The sequence below is a fragment of the Panthera pardus genome, unplaced genomic scaffold (genome assembly GCF_024362965.1).
Source record: "Panthera pardus isolate Hobbes unplaced genomic scaffold, ASM2436296v1 HiC_scaffold_10, whole genome shotgun sequence".
Lineage (NCBI taxonomy): Eukaryota > Metazoa > Chordata > Mammalia > Carnivora > Felidae > Panthera > Panthera pardus.
The window spans coordinates 53,974,874-53,989,791 of NW_026526655.1; the positions used below are offsets into that span (position 1 = coordinate 53,974,874).

The 14,918-nt window shown below is 39.0% G+C and overlaps 1 protein-coding gene and 1 long non-coding RNA gene across 9 annotated transcripts in view; one reads left to right on the forward strand and one right to left on the reverse strand.

Annotated features, from left to right (window-relative positions):
* The window catches only part of LOC109273911 (uncharacterized), a 69,686-nt gene extending 67,368 nt beyond the window's left edge, over window positions 1-2,318 (reverse strand). Inside the window, exon 1 of one of the 2 annotated variants that reach the window (XR_008423832.1) lies at window positions 2,050-2,318. This is a non-coding gene — a long non-coding RNA (uncharacterized LOC109273911). Of the gene's footprint in view, window positions 1-2,045 lie in introns of both variants that reach the window. The other variant, XR_008423833.1, reaches the window with a different exon arrangement.
* The window catches only part of ZNF385B (zinc finger protein 385B), a 400,092-nt gene that overhangs the window by 271,083 nt on the left and 114,091 nt on the right, over window positions 1-14,918 (forward strand). The gene's annotated exons all lie outside the window — the stretch shown is intronic.

Below are 14,918 nucleotides of genomic sequence, written 5' to 3' on the forward strand. Positions count from 1 at the left end.
TAATTGGTGAAATCAACCAGATAGAAGGGACAAACAGTAGGGAAAAAGGTGAGAATAAAATCAAATAATCCATCATTTTAAAATTAGCACACTTTTCCTTATCTCTACCAGAAAACAAAACAAAACAAAACAAAACAAAATTTTCCCATCAAATACTCACTTAAATATTCAGTATTAAAACTTTGTTCAATCAAGTTAGCAAACTACAAGGTTGGGCCCTGGGCATTCCTTTTTCAAACAGATGAAGTAGCACCTGGGACAGTGCTAAGAGCCTAGTTTAAAAATTTTTTTTAATGTCTATTTATTTTTGAGAGAGAGAGAGACAGAGTGTAAATGGGGCAGGGGAAGAGAGAAAGGGAGACACAGAATCTGAAGCAGGCTCCAGGCTCTCAGCTGTCAACACAGAGCCTGATATGGGGCCCAAACCCACAAACCAGGAAATCATGACCTGAGCCAAAGTCGGACGCTTAACCGACTGAGCCACCCAGGCACCCCTTAAGAGCCCTAGTTTAAAGTCAGGCCCCATTGACAGCTTCTATTCCCCACCCTGCCACTCATTAGATGAGTGACCTTGGGAAAGTCATTTAATTTCTCTGGGCCTTGTTCCCTCATTGGTAGTAATAGAGGCTTGGACTGGATTTGTTCAGTAGATAGATATTTACTGATCTCCTGATAAATACCATGTTTCAATAAGACATAAAAAAATTTTAAAAAGCAGCCCCTGTCTTCAAGGAGCTGAGAGTTCGATGGGGGACACACCTGTAAAAACTAATGCATGCAGTAAAGTAGTTTGATACTACTTTAAGGTATACAAATTTCTTTAAGGTATACAAATATACCTGACATATTGGGGGGCACCACAAGAGGAGTGGTCAGTCCTATGTAGGTTCAGGTGGTAGAAAGAAGACTGACAAGGACTTTAGAGAGAAGATGCTTGAACTGAGTTTGAATGTCATTCTGCAGATGAACAGGGCATAGAGGTGTAAGAACACAGGCCTGTGGGAGGAAGTCAGTATACAGCCTCAGGATCTAACAGATGTCCTGTCTGGCTGTAATGTAAGTATGAGATGAAATATGCAAAGGATGCCTGGAACAAATGGAGAAGGCTTTATATGACATAAGGATTCTGAATTTTGTAAGAAGCCATGCCACAAGTAGTTCTAAGCAGAACTTAAGAGCTGTTCACATTTGTGTTCTATAAAGATCACTTTAGCAGAGTATGGCAAAGGCTTAGAGGGGGCAAAGATTAGAGGCAAGGAAGCCAGTCAGGAAGCTATCTAGAAGCACACAACAGAGATGATAAAGGTGACAGCAGAAGCTGTCGAGTGGAAGGGAAAGAACTGTAGGACATGAGGAAAGTGATTCCTCTAAAATCACTGAATGGATGAAGGGTAAGGAAGGAGGTGGAGGGACTCTAAACTCCCTTTCAGCTTTTGTCTCCCATGAGTCAATTATTCTGAGGCAGCTGGATCAAAACCTTTCAATTAAAGGAAAGATTCTCATAAACACACCTAATGAAAATATATTTTTAGAGCTTTATAAAATGGCTTATTCTGAATTCCTGCTTTTAGACTAGTGGAATATTGTGTTTTTAAACAGAACTCTATATGGTTAGTACAGAGAGAGTCAAGTGGTTAAAGTTGATTCTTTGTTCAGAAGATACACCATAGGCAAGTAAATTGATACTGTTAAGTCACCCTGAATCGTGCAGTATGCTGTGAAGAGGCAAAAACATTCCGGTTGTGCCTACATTCAGAAATTCTATGAGGTAGCTTAATATAAACACCCACGAGACTCTGAGAGCCAGAAATAAGAATAGAGCCTATAAGCAATATCCACAGCTAACCTGAAGTCAGAACTCATGCTTAAAACTCCTCTTACCCATCCCCACTCACCTTTTTGACTCGGGGTGTGTTTGTCACTTATTCTACCATAAGCACTGTCTTTACATCATTCTAATGCTTTCTACACTTTTCTTGAAAGTTTCTCTCCTTGATCCCATCCCATCCACTCCAGCCCCCTGTAAGTTGGCTACCACCCAGAACATACCAGTAAGATGGCTCTTGCAAAGACCACCATGTCTTCCGAATTGCCAGCTCCATTGGCCATGTCTCACTCCTCATCTGATCTGACCTTTATGCCGTGTTTATGAAACTCTCACTGTGACATCACAATCACTCTTGTTCTCCCTCACCTCTGTCCATGCTGCCACTATCAGGCCCATGGGTTCTTCCTTTCAGCTCTACACTCTCCCTGGGTCATGTCATGCACACATGCAGCTTCTTGATACAGATGGTGTTCATTCTCTGGCCGGAGTCGTGTCCCTGTGTTCCATAAATGAAAATTTAACTTTTTTTTTTTATTTTTTTTTATGTTTATTTATTTTTGAGACAGAGAGAGACAGAGCATGAATGGGGGAGGGTCAGAGAGAGAGGGAGACACAGAATCCAAAGCAGGCTCCAGGCTCTGAGCTGTCAGCACAGAGCCCGATGCGGGGCTCGAACCCACAGACCGCGAGATCATAACCTGAGCCGAAGTCGGACGCCCAACCGACTGAGCCACCCAGGCGCCCCGAAAATTTAACTTTCTATTGGACACCTTCGCCTCCTTGTCCCTCAGGCAACTCAAATTCAACACATCCAACGCTGAATTCCTTCTTCCCCCAAATGTTTGCCTTTTCTGATTACAGTCTCATCTTGTGACAACTAGACCCCTGTATTCCTCTGTGGGCATGTACAACTTTTCATAACTCCCTCTACTGCACACCTCCCCATTCCAAACATGCTCAACTACCTTTATTCTGCCAGATGTCTTGCACTCATTATAAACTCTGAGTCTGTGCACATGCTTAGAAGGCCTTCTTGATACATATAAAAACACATACAGTCATTTACTTCATCTGGCTGCATTTTACTGAAATTTCAAGCCGCTGTTAAGGATTTACTTTCTCCAGAAAACTTTTCTGGCCCAGACCTCTGTTGTAGGTGACCATATTTTGAAGTTTTATGGTGGCTTTTACTCTTTTGTAGTAGTTCTCAATAAGGTGTGGGGGAGGGGAAGACATAGGAGATAGAAAGGTGGTTTGCCCCGCAAAGGACATTTGACAAGTGACATGTGACATGTGAAAGTGTCTGGAGACACTTCTGGTTATAACAAAGGATTGGGGTGCTACCAATATGCAGTAAGTAGAGGCTAGGGATGGTGCTAACTATCCTCCAGTGCATAGATGCCCACAACAAAAAATCATCCCGTACAAAATGTCGTTAGTGCTGAACTTGAAAAACTTTATTCTGTTCTAATTCCATATTTCTTTTTCCATTTCTCTCATTAAATTATAAGCTTTTGGAGAACATGGACTGTGTCTTATTCAACGTTATATATGTAGGAAGTAACAGGTTGTTCAGCATAGTAGATGCCCTGTATGAGTGCATAAATAGGTGAGTAGATGGATGGATGGTTTGAATGGCTTCCCATTCTAGCCCAGAAAAAAAATCTATAGTTATATGTAGGCTGAGGACAATAAGTTTGATGTGTCACTCCTGAAGTCACCCTGATGCCACTTCTACTCTTTGAGATGTTGATCATGGAGAGAAGTGGGAAGATTCAAACTATGGATGCGTGTTTCTGTTTTGTTGTGTATTTAAGTATATGTCACTTTATTTATTTAAATGTCTTTTATTGGTGAGTGAATTAAAACAATATATGTGTTTATACCCATTGCTAGTAATCAACAAAGGTCTGGGCACATATGATAAACAAGACATTTTAGCATGCTGTGATGAGAAAACATGGTTTGATTTAAATTCTGGTTTCATTCTGGGGCACCTCGGTGGCTCAGTCGGTTAAGCATCCGACTTCAGCTCAGGTCATGATCTCACAGTTCGTGGGTTCAAGCTCCGCATCAGGGTCTGTTCTGACAGCTCAGACCTTGGGGCCTGCTGGGGATTCTGTGTCTCCCTCTCTCTCTTCCCCTCCCGCCCCCGTCTCTCAGAAAAAAGTAAACATTAAAAGAAAGTTAAATTCTGGTTTTGTTCTAATACTGAGCTTTGTAAACCTAAACATGAGTTTTATTGCCATTGATCTTTAATTTTTTCAACTTTGTTTTGTTTTGATAATGACATGAACTAAATCATATAAAGTACATGGTACATAGTGCTCTCAATAAATCTGACATCCCTCTGCCTCTTCTCCAAGCTACCTCTATTAAGAATTGCATTCGACTCAGAAACAGAGCCCTGATAATCATTGCTTAAACAGATAGTTTATTTTTTCCCCCAGAAAATAAGTCTGGAGGTCTGCAATCCAGGGTTTGTATGATGTTTAAGGAATCCAGGCTCCTTTTAGCTTAATACTTACCAATGCTAAAGTATGGCCCTGATATTCAAAATGCATGCTAGAGTACCAGTCACCAATGCTGTGTGCCAAGCAGCAGATTAGAGGACAGAGTGAGGATGGTGATGATCTGTCTCTTTTAAAGAGAAAACAGAATACATTCTTTTATTTTAAGTTTATTTATTTTGAGAAAGACAGAGAGAAAGTGTGAGTGGGGGAGGGGCATAGAGAGGGTGAGTCAGAATTCGAAGCAGGTTTTGCACTGTCAGCGCAGAGCCCAGTGTGGGGCTTGGACTCACAAACCATGAGATCATGACCTGAGCCAAAGTCAGACACTTAACCCACTGAGCCACGCAGGTACCCCCAAAATACATTCTGACACAGTAAGAGTGCTTATGTGTAAATTGTTTAACACCTAGTATCTTGAATATAAAGGACAGAGGGGCCCCTGGGTGGTTCAGTCAGTTAAGCATCCAACTTTGTCTCAGGTCATGATCTTGGGGTTTGTGACTTCAGTCCCCACATCGGGCTCTCTGCTGTCAGTGCAGAGCCCACTTTGGATCCTCTGTCCCACCCCCCTCTCTCTGGCCCTCCCCCATGCTCTTCCTCTTTCAAAAATAAACATTAAATAAACAAACAAACAAATGACAGAAATGTAGCACTTAAGAATTCATTTTACCTTTCTATACCTAACGTTATTTTATTACCTCTAAGTCATGTGCATGTGTGTATGTTGTGTGTGTGTGTGTTCCCAAATAAATTTACTATATTTTAATACAGACTTACAGAAATGGAGCTCATCCTGGTAGCAAAAAGCACACCCAAAATTTTTCCATAAACAAAATCAGGAATCCTTAGATCAGGGTTAACATGACTAGTGATGTCATATTGCTATCATTTATCCCATTTATCATTGGTTTGAAGTGATGAAAAGGGCACTTTACCTTTGTGATATTCTTTAAAAAGAAAAAAAAAAACCCAAACTCCAATTCAATTATGAAAAAAAAATTAGACAACCCCAAATTGAGGGACATTCATAAAATACCTCCTCAAACTTGTCAAGGCCATGATAACAAAGGAACAACTGAGAAACTGTCACAGACTAGAGGAGACTAAGGAAGCTTGAGGCATAAATGTAATGTGCTAGTCTGAGATTGGACCTTGGACAGAGGAAGGACATTAGTTTAAACACACACACACACATACACAACCAAGAAAAAACAAACAAACAAAAACTATAAGAGGCACATTAGAGGAAACTGGGTGAGGAGTATATGGGAACTCTCTGTATCATCTTTATAATTTTTCCATAAATTTTAAAAGTATTCCAAAATGTGGCACCTCAGTGGCTCAGTCGGTTAAGCATCTGACTCTGATTTTGGCTCAGGTCATCATCTTAAGGTTCATGGGATCAAGCCCTGTGTCAGGCTCAGCACTAACAATGCAGAGCCTGCTTGGAATTCTCTCTCCTCTCTCGGTCCCTGCCTAGCTCCCATGCACCCACACTCTGCTCGCCTTCTCTCTTGGTCCCTGCCTAGCTCACATGCACGCACACTCTGTCTCTCCCAAATAAACTTCAAAACAATAAAAAATTTAAAAAATAGGGGCGCCTGGGTGGCTCAGTCGGTTAAGTGTCCAACTTCATTCAGCTCAGGTCATGATCTCACAGTTGGTGAGTTCGAGCCCCAGGTCGGGCTCTGTGCTGACAGCTCAGAGCCTGGAGCCTGCTTCAGATTCTGTGTCTCCCTCTCTCTCTGCCCCTCCCCCAGCGGCACTAGGCACTCTGTGTGTGTGTGTGTGTGTGTGTGTGTCTCAAAAATAAATAAACATTAAATAAAATAAAGTAAAAAAATAAAACTACTCCAAAAATGTTTATTTTAAAAAATATGAATTACTGGCACACATCGAAAGCCTGTTATGTTCATTTGTGTAGGACATTACCTACAATTGATACATTTGAGAACAATCTCCACCTTTGTCTAGTTTGTTTCCTGCTGTTTCCCCAGTGTCTAAAGAAGTACCTGACATAGACTAGGCACTCAGTAAATGTTGTTAAAAGTTGTTAAAAGTTGAATGAATGCACATATGGTTCCTTCTGAGAATGAATTTATGTGTTAACATAAGGGTAACATCAGGAAAGAAAATGCATATCAGAAAAACCTCTGATCTGTTTCTGAGTTATTGTGATTTTTCAGTATATTATTTTGTAAATTGTTAGAGCATTCTTACTAGTCCTCTACCTCATAGTCCAGGAGAATCAGCATACTTTTTGTCTATAATTTTTCTAATGGAACATTTTTTGAGGGGTAGGTCCTGGAGGAGTTGGTAACTGTCAGACACTTTATTAGAAATAAAGGGGTTTGTAGCACTGATTCTAATTCAAGGAAACCGAAACCTTTTTATAATCCTATCAGATTAATAGATCAGGGATTAGAAAGCTGCACAACACTAATTTTCTATAAATTAGTAATTTTCTCTCTATTAGTATAAAAAAGAACTAATGGGAAAGGCACTTGATTAAAATCCCAGCCTTACCACTTACCACCTGTGTGATTATAAAAAAGTTCTTCAATCCCTCTAAACCTTAATTCCCTGTTAAAACTGGGATAGTCGTACCTCACAAGATATATGCAGTCCTCTATTAATGAAAATACAGGATAGATTGCTGTAACAACAGCCCAAGGACACAGTGGTTTTCTCAAGGCAAATGCTTGTTTCTGCCTCATCTAACAACCCAGAAATGGTATAAAGGCTTTTGGGGAAGCCTCCATCCTGTTGCTTAGCCGTCTCTGGTCTGCATTCCTTTTATTGCATGCTCAAGTCACCACCACTTCCACATTCCAGGCCACCAGAGGGAGGAAAGCTAGAGGAAACATACCTTTCTTTCTAAGGGAATGACCCGGAAGTTATCACTTCAACTCCTATCTCATTGGCCAGAACTTAGTCATGTGGCCCCAGCTAGCTGCAAGGGAACCTGGGAAATGTTTTCTTTATCTGGGAAGCAGTTTGCTAAACTAATACTTCAGGTATCATGGAGAGTAGCAAGAAAACTAGCAGAGCCTTCCTTAAGCACCTGGAATAGTGCCTCACATGGAATGAATGCTCACCAAATGATATTTTCTTTAAATCATCTGGAAGGTGATTAGTGTGAAAGGAGAAGGTAAGTGGAAACATTTTCTCAACTATGCATTACTTAGATTTTAGGATAGATCCTCCTGGGAAGCTGTGTTTACATTTGAAAACTTGCCTATCTTCTTGTAAACTAAAACACAACTCCCAAGAAATGAGGTTTATATCATCCTAAGGAAAATAAGCTGCAGAAGTAATAATTCAATGTGTACTTGTTTTTATATTTAATGGCTTCAGCTCACTACCCTTCTAGCTGAGGAAACTCTGGTAGATTAATTTAGAAGTAGCTGTGCTCTGGTGAAAAGGGGAAGATGCAAAGTGAACTATGCTAGTCATTTTTAATGTAGAAATTCCTTTGTTTGCTCAGTTGTAATTTTGTTCATCAGAATTTTTCCACTGTTTACTCTTTTCATGGAGTCCGTTTCAAGCTTTTGGCAATAATTTATATTTACAGACATGGGACTGCATCTTTGGAAATTTTTTCATTTTTCTACTGGTTTGGTTTGATTGTTTTCCTGAGGATATTTAGTATAATCTGCTGAACTTGGACAGTTTTATTCTAGGCAAAGCAGTTTATACTGAGCCCCATTTATGCTAAGCCTGCCTAGGACATTTTTACATTCCATGGGTCCTAACTGTAGGTTTTCAGCCCCTCATGTGATCTAACAGGCCACACGGCCATCCAGCTGGCAGCTGGACAGGACTCAGATGGCCCTGCTTTTTGGTGACATTGGTAACATGAGGGGTGAACATGATACTGGTTATACTGGTTGGCTTGGGCTGCCATAGCAAAATATCATAGACCAGGTCCCCTAAACAACAAATATTTATTTCTCTCAGTCCTGGAGACTGGGAAGTCCAATGTAAAAGTTCTTGCCAAGTCAGTTTCTGGTGAGAACTTTCTTCCTGGTTTGTAGGTAGTTGCCTCCTCTCTGTGTCCTCACATGGCAGAGAGAGAGTACTCTGGTATCTCTTCCCCTTCTTGTAAGGTTATCAGCCCTATTGGATTAGGGCCCCACCCTTATGACCTTATTTAACTATCACTGTAACTATCATGCCCTACCTCCAATCCATATTCACTTTGGAGGTTAGGTCTTCAACATATGAATTTTTGGAGAATAAAAACATTCAACCCTCAGAACTGACCCCCCCCCCCTTTCATTTATCATGGTACCCACAAAGGGTGAATGTTTTTTCTGATTGCCCTGTGCCACCCTGGGCAACCTACTTAAAAGCTGCTACAGTAAAAAATTGCTCTGGTGGCTTCCTAAAGTCTCTTTCTCGAGTGAAATATTTGGTTTAATGTCATCGTTTGGCCCCACAAAATGCCTTGGGGATTGTAAAATGTTAAGGTATTACAATGTAATAAAGTGTTATTTGTAAAGCACTCTACAGTTTTCTTGCCTACATTATCTCTTGAATCCTCATGGTAACTCTGGAGGGATGGTTGGGATATATTATTGGCTCTATTTTATATATTAGAAAATTGATTGCCACTGAGACTTCATTCCAGGCCTTCCAATTTCTAATCTATAGCAGACCATATATGAGCTGGAGTTTGGCTCTGGAGTCACTGAAGTTTGGTTTCAATCTAAGTTTTGTCGCTTATTAACAGTAAGTGGGAAAATTACTTAACTCTCTAAAATTTCTCAATCTTCTCTGTGACATGAAAATTAGAGTACACCTCACAGGTTTCTAATGAAAAGTAAATTATGTAATGCATAGAAATTATTTAGCATAACACCCACTGCACAGAAAATTGTTCAAAATTGTTGGTTATTATTTTTTAAGCACATATCAAATCCTATTGCATTGAGTTTAACTGTCAAACCAAATTTATACATTTTTTGGACTTGAAGATAAAATATTATTCAAATTATGTAGACTATTGTACACAAGCTTATAAGTGTTATAAAATTCATAATATGAGATATGAGCACCTTAACTGTCACCTGAATATCTATCTCTGTGTGTGTATATTCATTCTTGCCTGGTCAAGCAACAGATTAACACAGTTAATAATTAGCAGATATTTTAAACTCTACCAGTTACACTTTAAGCAAGCCAATGGGATTTTTTATCTGACTTTGGTTTGAGGTCATTACATGCTCACTAATAAAGTAAACTGAATTTGGAATTCTTGTTTTTTCATTTCATACCAGTAAGCCAATAACAGTCAATATATGCTAATAATTGTGATTAAAAGAACATTAAAGAAGCAAAGCTTTAGCTGCTTGAAATTTGGTATACAGAAAAGTACAGTTATTTGCAGTTCTCCAAATTATCTAGGAAATAATTTCTACCAAAATACATATTTTCCTATGAGTCTGATTCTAAAAGTCTAACATAAGAGGTCATTGTCACATAAGCTATGTCAACCATAACGACTGGGAAGTAGTCTGCCACTACTGTGCCCAGATTTGTCGGGTAATCTAATGTGTATGTGGGGATAAATTAATAATACATACCTTAATTTGTCTTGCACATTAATCCTGATTCTCAAATGGAATAGTTAATTACAGAATTTCATACATTTCTAGATTTAATATGTACATGTGATTGTGGATATACGAGTGAGTAAGGGAATGTTCTTATTCAGATCATTAGTTCTGGTTAAAGTTTCATGCGAGAGGTCAAATAAGCTTTTCTCAGGTAGGAGAAACTGTGCCAAACCTGGAGTTAAGATACTTTGGAGCAAAGTGCATTAGCATTGTAAATGTCATTAACTCTGATTTGCTGAACAAACAATGAAAGGCCAATGTGACTTTCAGCCTTCAGGAACACGGTCTAGTGACTTTGAAACGTAAAAGAACTACTTCCCACTAAGTACATGGGTTAGTAAATTCTGAACTGTCTTGATTGGAAATTAATAATACTAATGACTTGAGTTGACCCTAAATAGTTCTCAGCATCTGGGCAAAGCAACTATGAATATATGGATGAGTAAGGTATCTGGTAGCATAAAATTATTTTCTTTTTATGCCTCATAATGGTCTCAGTGTGACTACTCATATGGACAGACACTGACACATACCCTCTGATGGTTTTGATTTGAGAAGGGAAGATGACTATGCTATGACAGTTTGCTTTGTTATACCTGTTACAGTTTTAATATATGGTTTAAGTTGTAGTATGTACTCAGAAAGGAGAGTTACACATTACCTTGTATAGAACTCATTCACTACCTTTGTCCCATATGTTTCTTTTGTTTTCCCTAGTAGATTCTGGAGAACAAGGATCATATCTCACTCAGGATAAACACAGGACCTGGCTCATGATAGATGCATAAGAAATATTTGAATGAATGCATGAATGTATTTGAACTAATAAGTGAGTCTATGATACTTAAATGTGCAACACATAAATACGAACATGTATGAAGAGTTTTATCCATGTACATATGGACGCATACCCAGACACACACATGCACACACACACATGCACACACACACATCCCATATTCAGAGTACTGTAACTAGTTAAAGAAAGTAATGTCTAAGGTATCTAGCCAACAGCAATACCATATAAACATGTAATTAAATAATGAGTAATTGTCAAAACAGAAAAAAATTAATAATTTATTTTTTTAATGTTTTAATGTGTATTCATTTTTGAGAGGAAGAGAGAATGCACAAAGTGGTGCAGGAGCATAGAGAGAGGAAAACACAGAAACTAAAGCAGGCTCCAGGGTCTGAGCTGTCAGCACAGAGCTGGATGCGGGGCTCGAACTCACGAACCACGAGATCATGACCAGAGCCAAAGTTGGACACTTAACCAACTGAACCATCCAGTTGCCCCCCAAAAATTAATAATTTCTTAATAGACATATATCAGTTTAAAAACATTATCAGGGTTACAAAATCAGCCCAAGAAACTCACAGAAGCATACTAACATCCGTTCACGGCCACCAATTATTTGGTGTGTGTGTGTGTGTGTGTGTGTGTGTGTGTGTGTGTGTGTGTGTTGTGTGCGCGTGCAGGTGTGAGTGCGTGTGCACTTTGTTTGTTTCTTAAACAAAGACAGTCACTACAGCCCAAAAAGCAATTATTTTATTCATTGTTTTATCTTACTGTGGGCAGAAGTAGTATTCATCTTAGTAATTTACTAAAAACACTGAAACATAATGATCCAAACTTTTGTTAAAAAGCAATTATTATTTTTTTCTAGTAAGAAGTTATACAACTTACAAGGTTTTAATAAACCCTTAAATTAACCTGATTTTTTCCCTCAAGATCAGTAGTTATAAAAGAGCACAGGTCTAGTTGCCACATTTTCTACTAGAAATATACTGATATACACAGGCAAAGTTTCTATTTAAAGAAGATACCAGCTCTGCATAATTAGAGAATTATAGTAAATTGTCTTACAGATGGAAAGGATGTACATGTATACTTTTGGCACTTGTTATTAGAGAAACTTTGTTTCACTATGAGATTTTTTATATCTGATATATAATCAACTTTATATTATCTACTCTAATGAGAACCAGAAGTAACTTAAAATGGAAAAAAGAAATTATTCCAAGATCTCATCTGAGAAGGCAGCTTTGGCTTACTTCCACACTAATATTGACCTTAAAAAACAAGATCTCTTCAATCCAACTGGGCCTGCGTAGTCTGCTTTTTGTCTCATGGAGTATTCTGAAGGCCTCAAAGAAAGTCTTAGGTTTTACGCTAGTAACCCAATGTTAATAGGGCTTCTCCTCCATGTCATTTGTAGGTAATCGTTGTAGGTAATGATTACTCTTTACTGCCTCAATGTATTTTTATATACAGTTTTCTCCTGGATTCTATATTCTCATGTGAAGAATGCTTGAAGCCATCTGTTAAGAGCTTTTCCTCAAACCCTCTCCACTAGCAAAAGGACCAGGCTTTATCACAACACACTTAATTATTAATACCTCAATCAGGAAGGCAAACATACTAGTGAGCAGAGATTACTAGAACAAGACAGTCAGTTGAACTTACTCTATATTTGTTGAACTGCCTGAATTTTTAAGCCTATCATGGATATAGAATTAGAACTGGGATCCAAACATCTCCTGCCTCCTGCCCTCTTCCCTGAATTATAACTCCGTGTAATCACAGCATCTCTTTGCCACCAATTTTCTCTAAAATTGTTATAGAATATTTGAGTCATTATGTTTGGTAGTTGTTAAATAAATATTTGCCTAGAACTAGACATACCTAAAATAAAGTGTGTGTGTGTGTGTGTGTGTAACTAGACATACCTAAAATAAAGTGTGTGTGTATGTGTGTGTGTGTATATATATACATATAATATTTAGATATTTAGAATATTTAGAATAAAGTGTATTAATTATGGTGATATGGAATGTAGATATGATGGGAACACAGTGGAGGAATACTTTACCCAGTCTGAGTTAGTCAAAGAGAGGCTTCCTCTCTTAAAAAAAATGCATAGAAATAGGCAGATGAAGTGGGGGAGGAGAGAAAAGGGTCAGTAGGAGAAAAATCAGAGGTGAGAAATTGCATGACGTATACAGGTAGCTATAAACAGATGTGTGTTGCTAATGCAGTGTTTGAAACAGGGATGGTGAGAAGAGAAACTCACATGGTAGTTAGGGGTCTCATCTTGGAAGGCCATGTTAGCCACATAAGTGTAAGTTTGATGATGAAGGCAAAGTTCCATGGGCATGGAGACCCTGCTGGTCTTGTTCATTCCATGTTCCCAACATTGTACATTTATCTGACACACAGGTCCTTGTCCTCAGCAGAGGTTTTTTGAGTAGATGAAATGAAATAGAATGAAAAAAAAAAAAGGATTTAAGTGGAAGATTTGTGTGGATCAGTTTAGATTTTTGGCAATTTGTTCTAGCAGCAGCCTTAGAGGTGGAGCCAAGGAGAATAAATGTGGAGTGAAGGAGACCAGTAATGATGGGAAAAGGTGAGGATCTGAAGTAGGGCAGTGGTCAGTCACAGGGATGAATTTGAGACATATTGGAAGACTAAATATGTCGGACCTGGTGTTTGTGTGGCTGTGTGGCTGTGAGAAAAAAAGGAAAGGTAGGAGGCCTGTGTTATGGTAGTTGCCATCATTTAATTTAAAGAATACTAGGAGAAGAGTTGTCTAAGGGAAGAATCAATTTCAAGTTTTTCTGAAAACATATTAGAATTTAAATTTCTTTCCACTTTTGCTTTAAAAAATGAACCCATGGATAAGTTCTAACAGGTTTTCAACTAAGATCTTCTAGAACTTTAAATTTTTCAAATATTTTGTGGATATTGTATTAGCATTAGGTGAGAACATAATCTAAAAGCATGGGCACCTCTCCTTTAAAAGACTTTTCTGATAACACCAAAACATTTTGGCATAATTAGTTACCACTTTTTTTTTTAATTTTTTTTAACAAGTATTCATTTTTGAGAGACAGCACAAGCTGGGGAGGGGCAGAGAGAGAGGGAGACACAGAATCTGAAGCAGGTTCCAGGCTCCGAGCTGTCAGCACAGAGCCCCATGCAGGGTTCGTGGGGCTTGAACTCACAAACTGCAAGATCATGCCCAGAGCTGAAGTGGGACGCTAGACCGACTGAGCCACCCAGGTGCCCCACCACTTTTTCTTTACATACAAATTTTAGTAGAGAGAGAAATATGTTAATTGTTCGTTCTTTCCTCCCTTTTGCTTTCCTTCCCCCACCCCCGTATTCCTCCTCTGAGTTGAGCATTCTGCAGTGAACAGGGGGTGGAATCAGCCCCCACATGGAGCTTCACTCAGAGTGGCCTTTGAAAGCTTCTCCACTTTGCAAGGGAAAAGAGCAATGCTTAGAGGCCAAGGAGAATTCCAAATAAACAGCATTCCTACTTCTGTTTCTCAGTCTGGTTGTAACATTTGGTGAGGGGCGAAAACAAATCCAACAGAACAAAGGGCCACCCTTCATTTGAACCTAAAGTTCAAATAATGTTAAATTTAATTGTACTCAGATGGTTAAAAATATTGTTAAAATATGTAATTCTTGCACACTGAAGATTTATAAGAAGTATGGTTAATGTTCTTTCTTTCTCAGTCTTTGGCACTGGCTCTCTTCCTCTTCTAAATATATCTTTTATTATCTCAGGATATTCCTTTAGGATGAGTAACTTCATTCTCTCACATTTCAGAGTAAAATCTTTCAGCCCAAATAAGTTTGGTTCTAGACATGTTTATGGGGCATCCAGCTGGCAACCAGGATATACAAAGCTGAAGCTTGGGGCAGAAGCAGGGCTCTGTGTAGCAGTCCTTTGCAGAGACAATGCCCTGAGATGCAGGGGTCATCCAGGGAGAGCGTGTAGAGGACCACAGAAAACCAGTGATGAAACCCAAACATCAACATACACAGAAGAGGAAGAGCAGGCCTTACAGGGACAGAGCAACTTGGTCAGAGAGGGCAGAGGAGGACCTGGAGAGACATATCTCAGGAGGCATGGCTAAAGAGAAGTTCAAGAAGGAAGGAGGCAG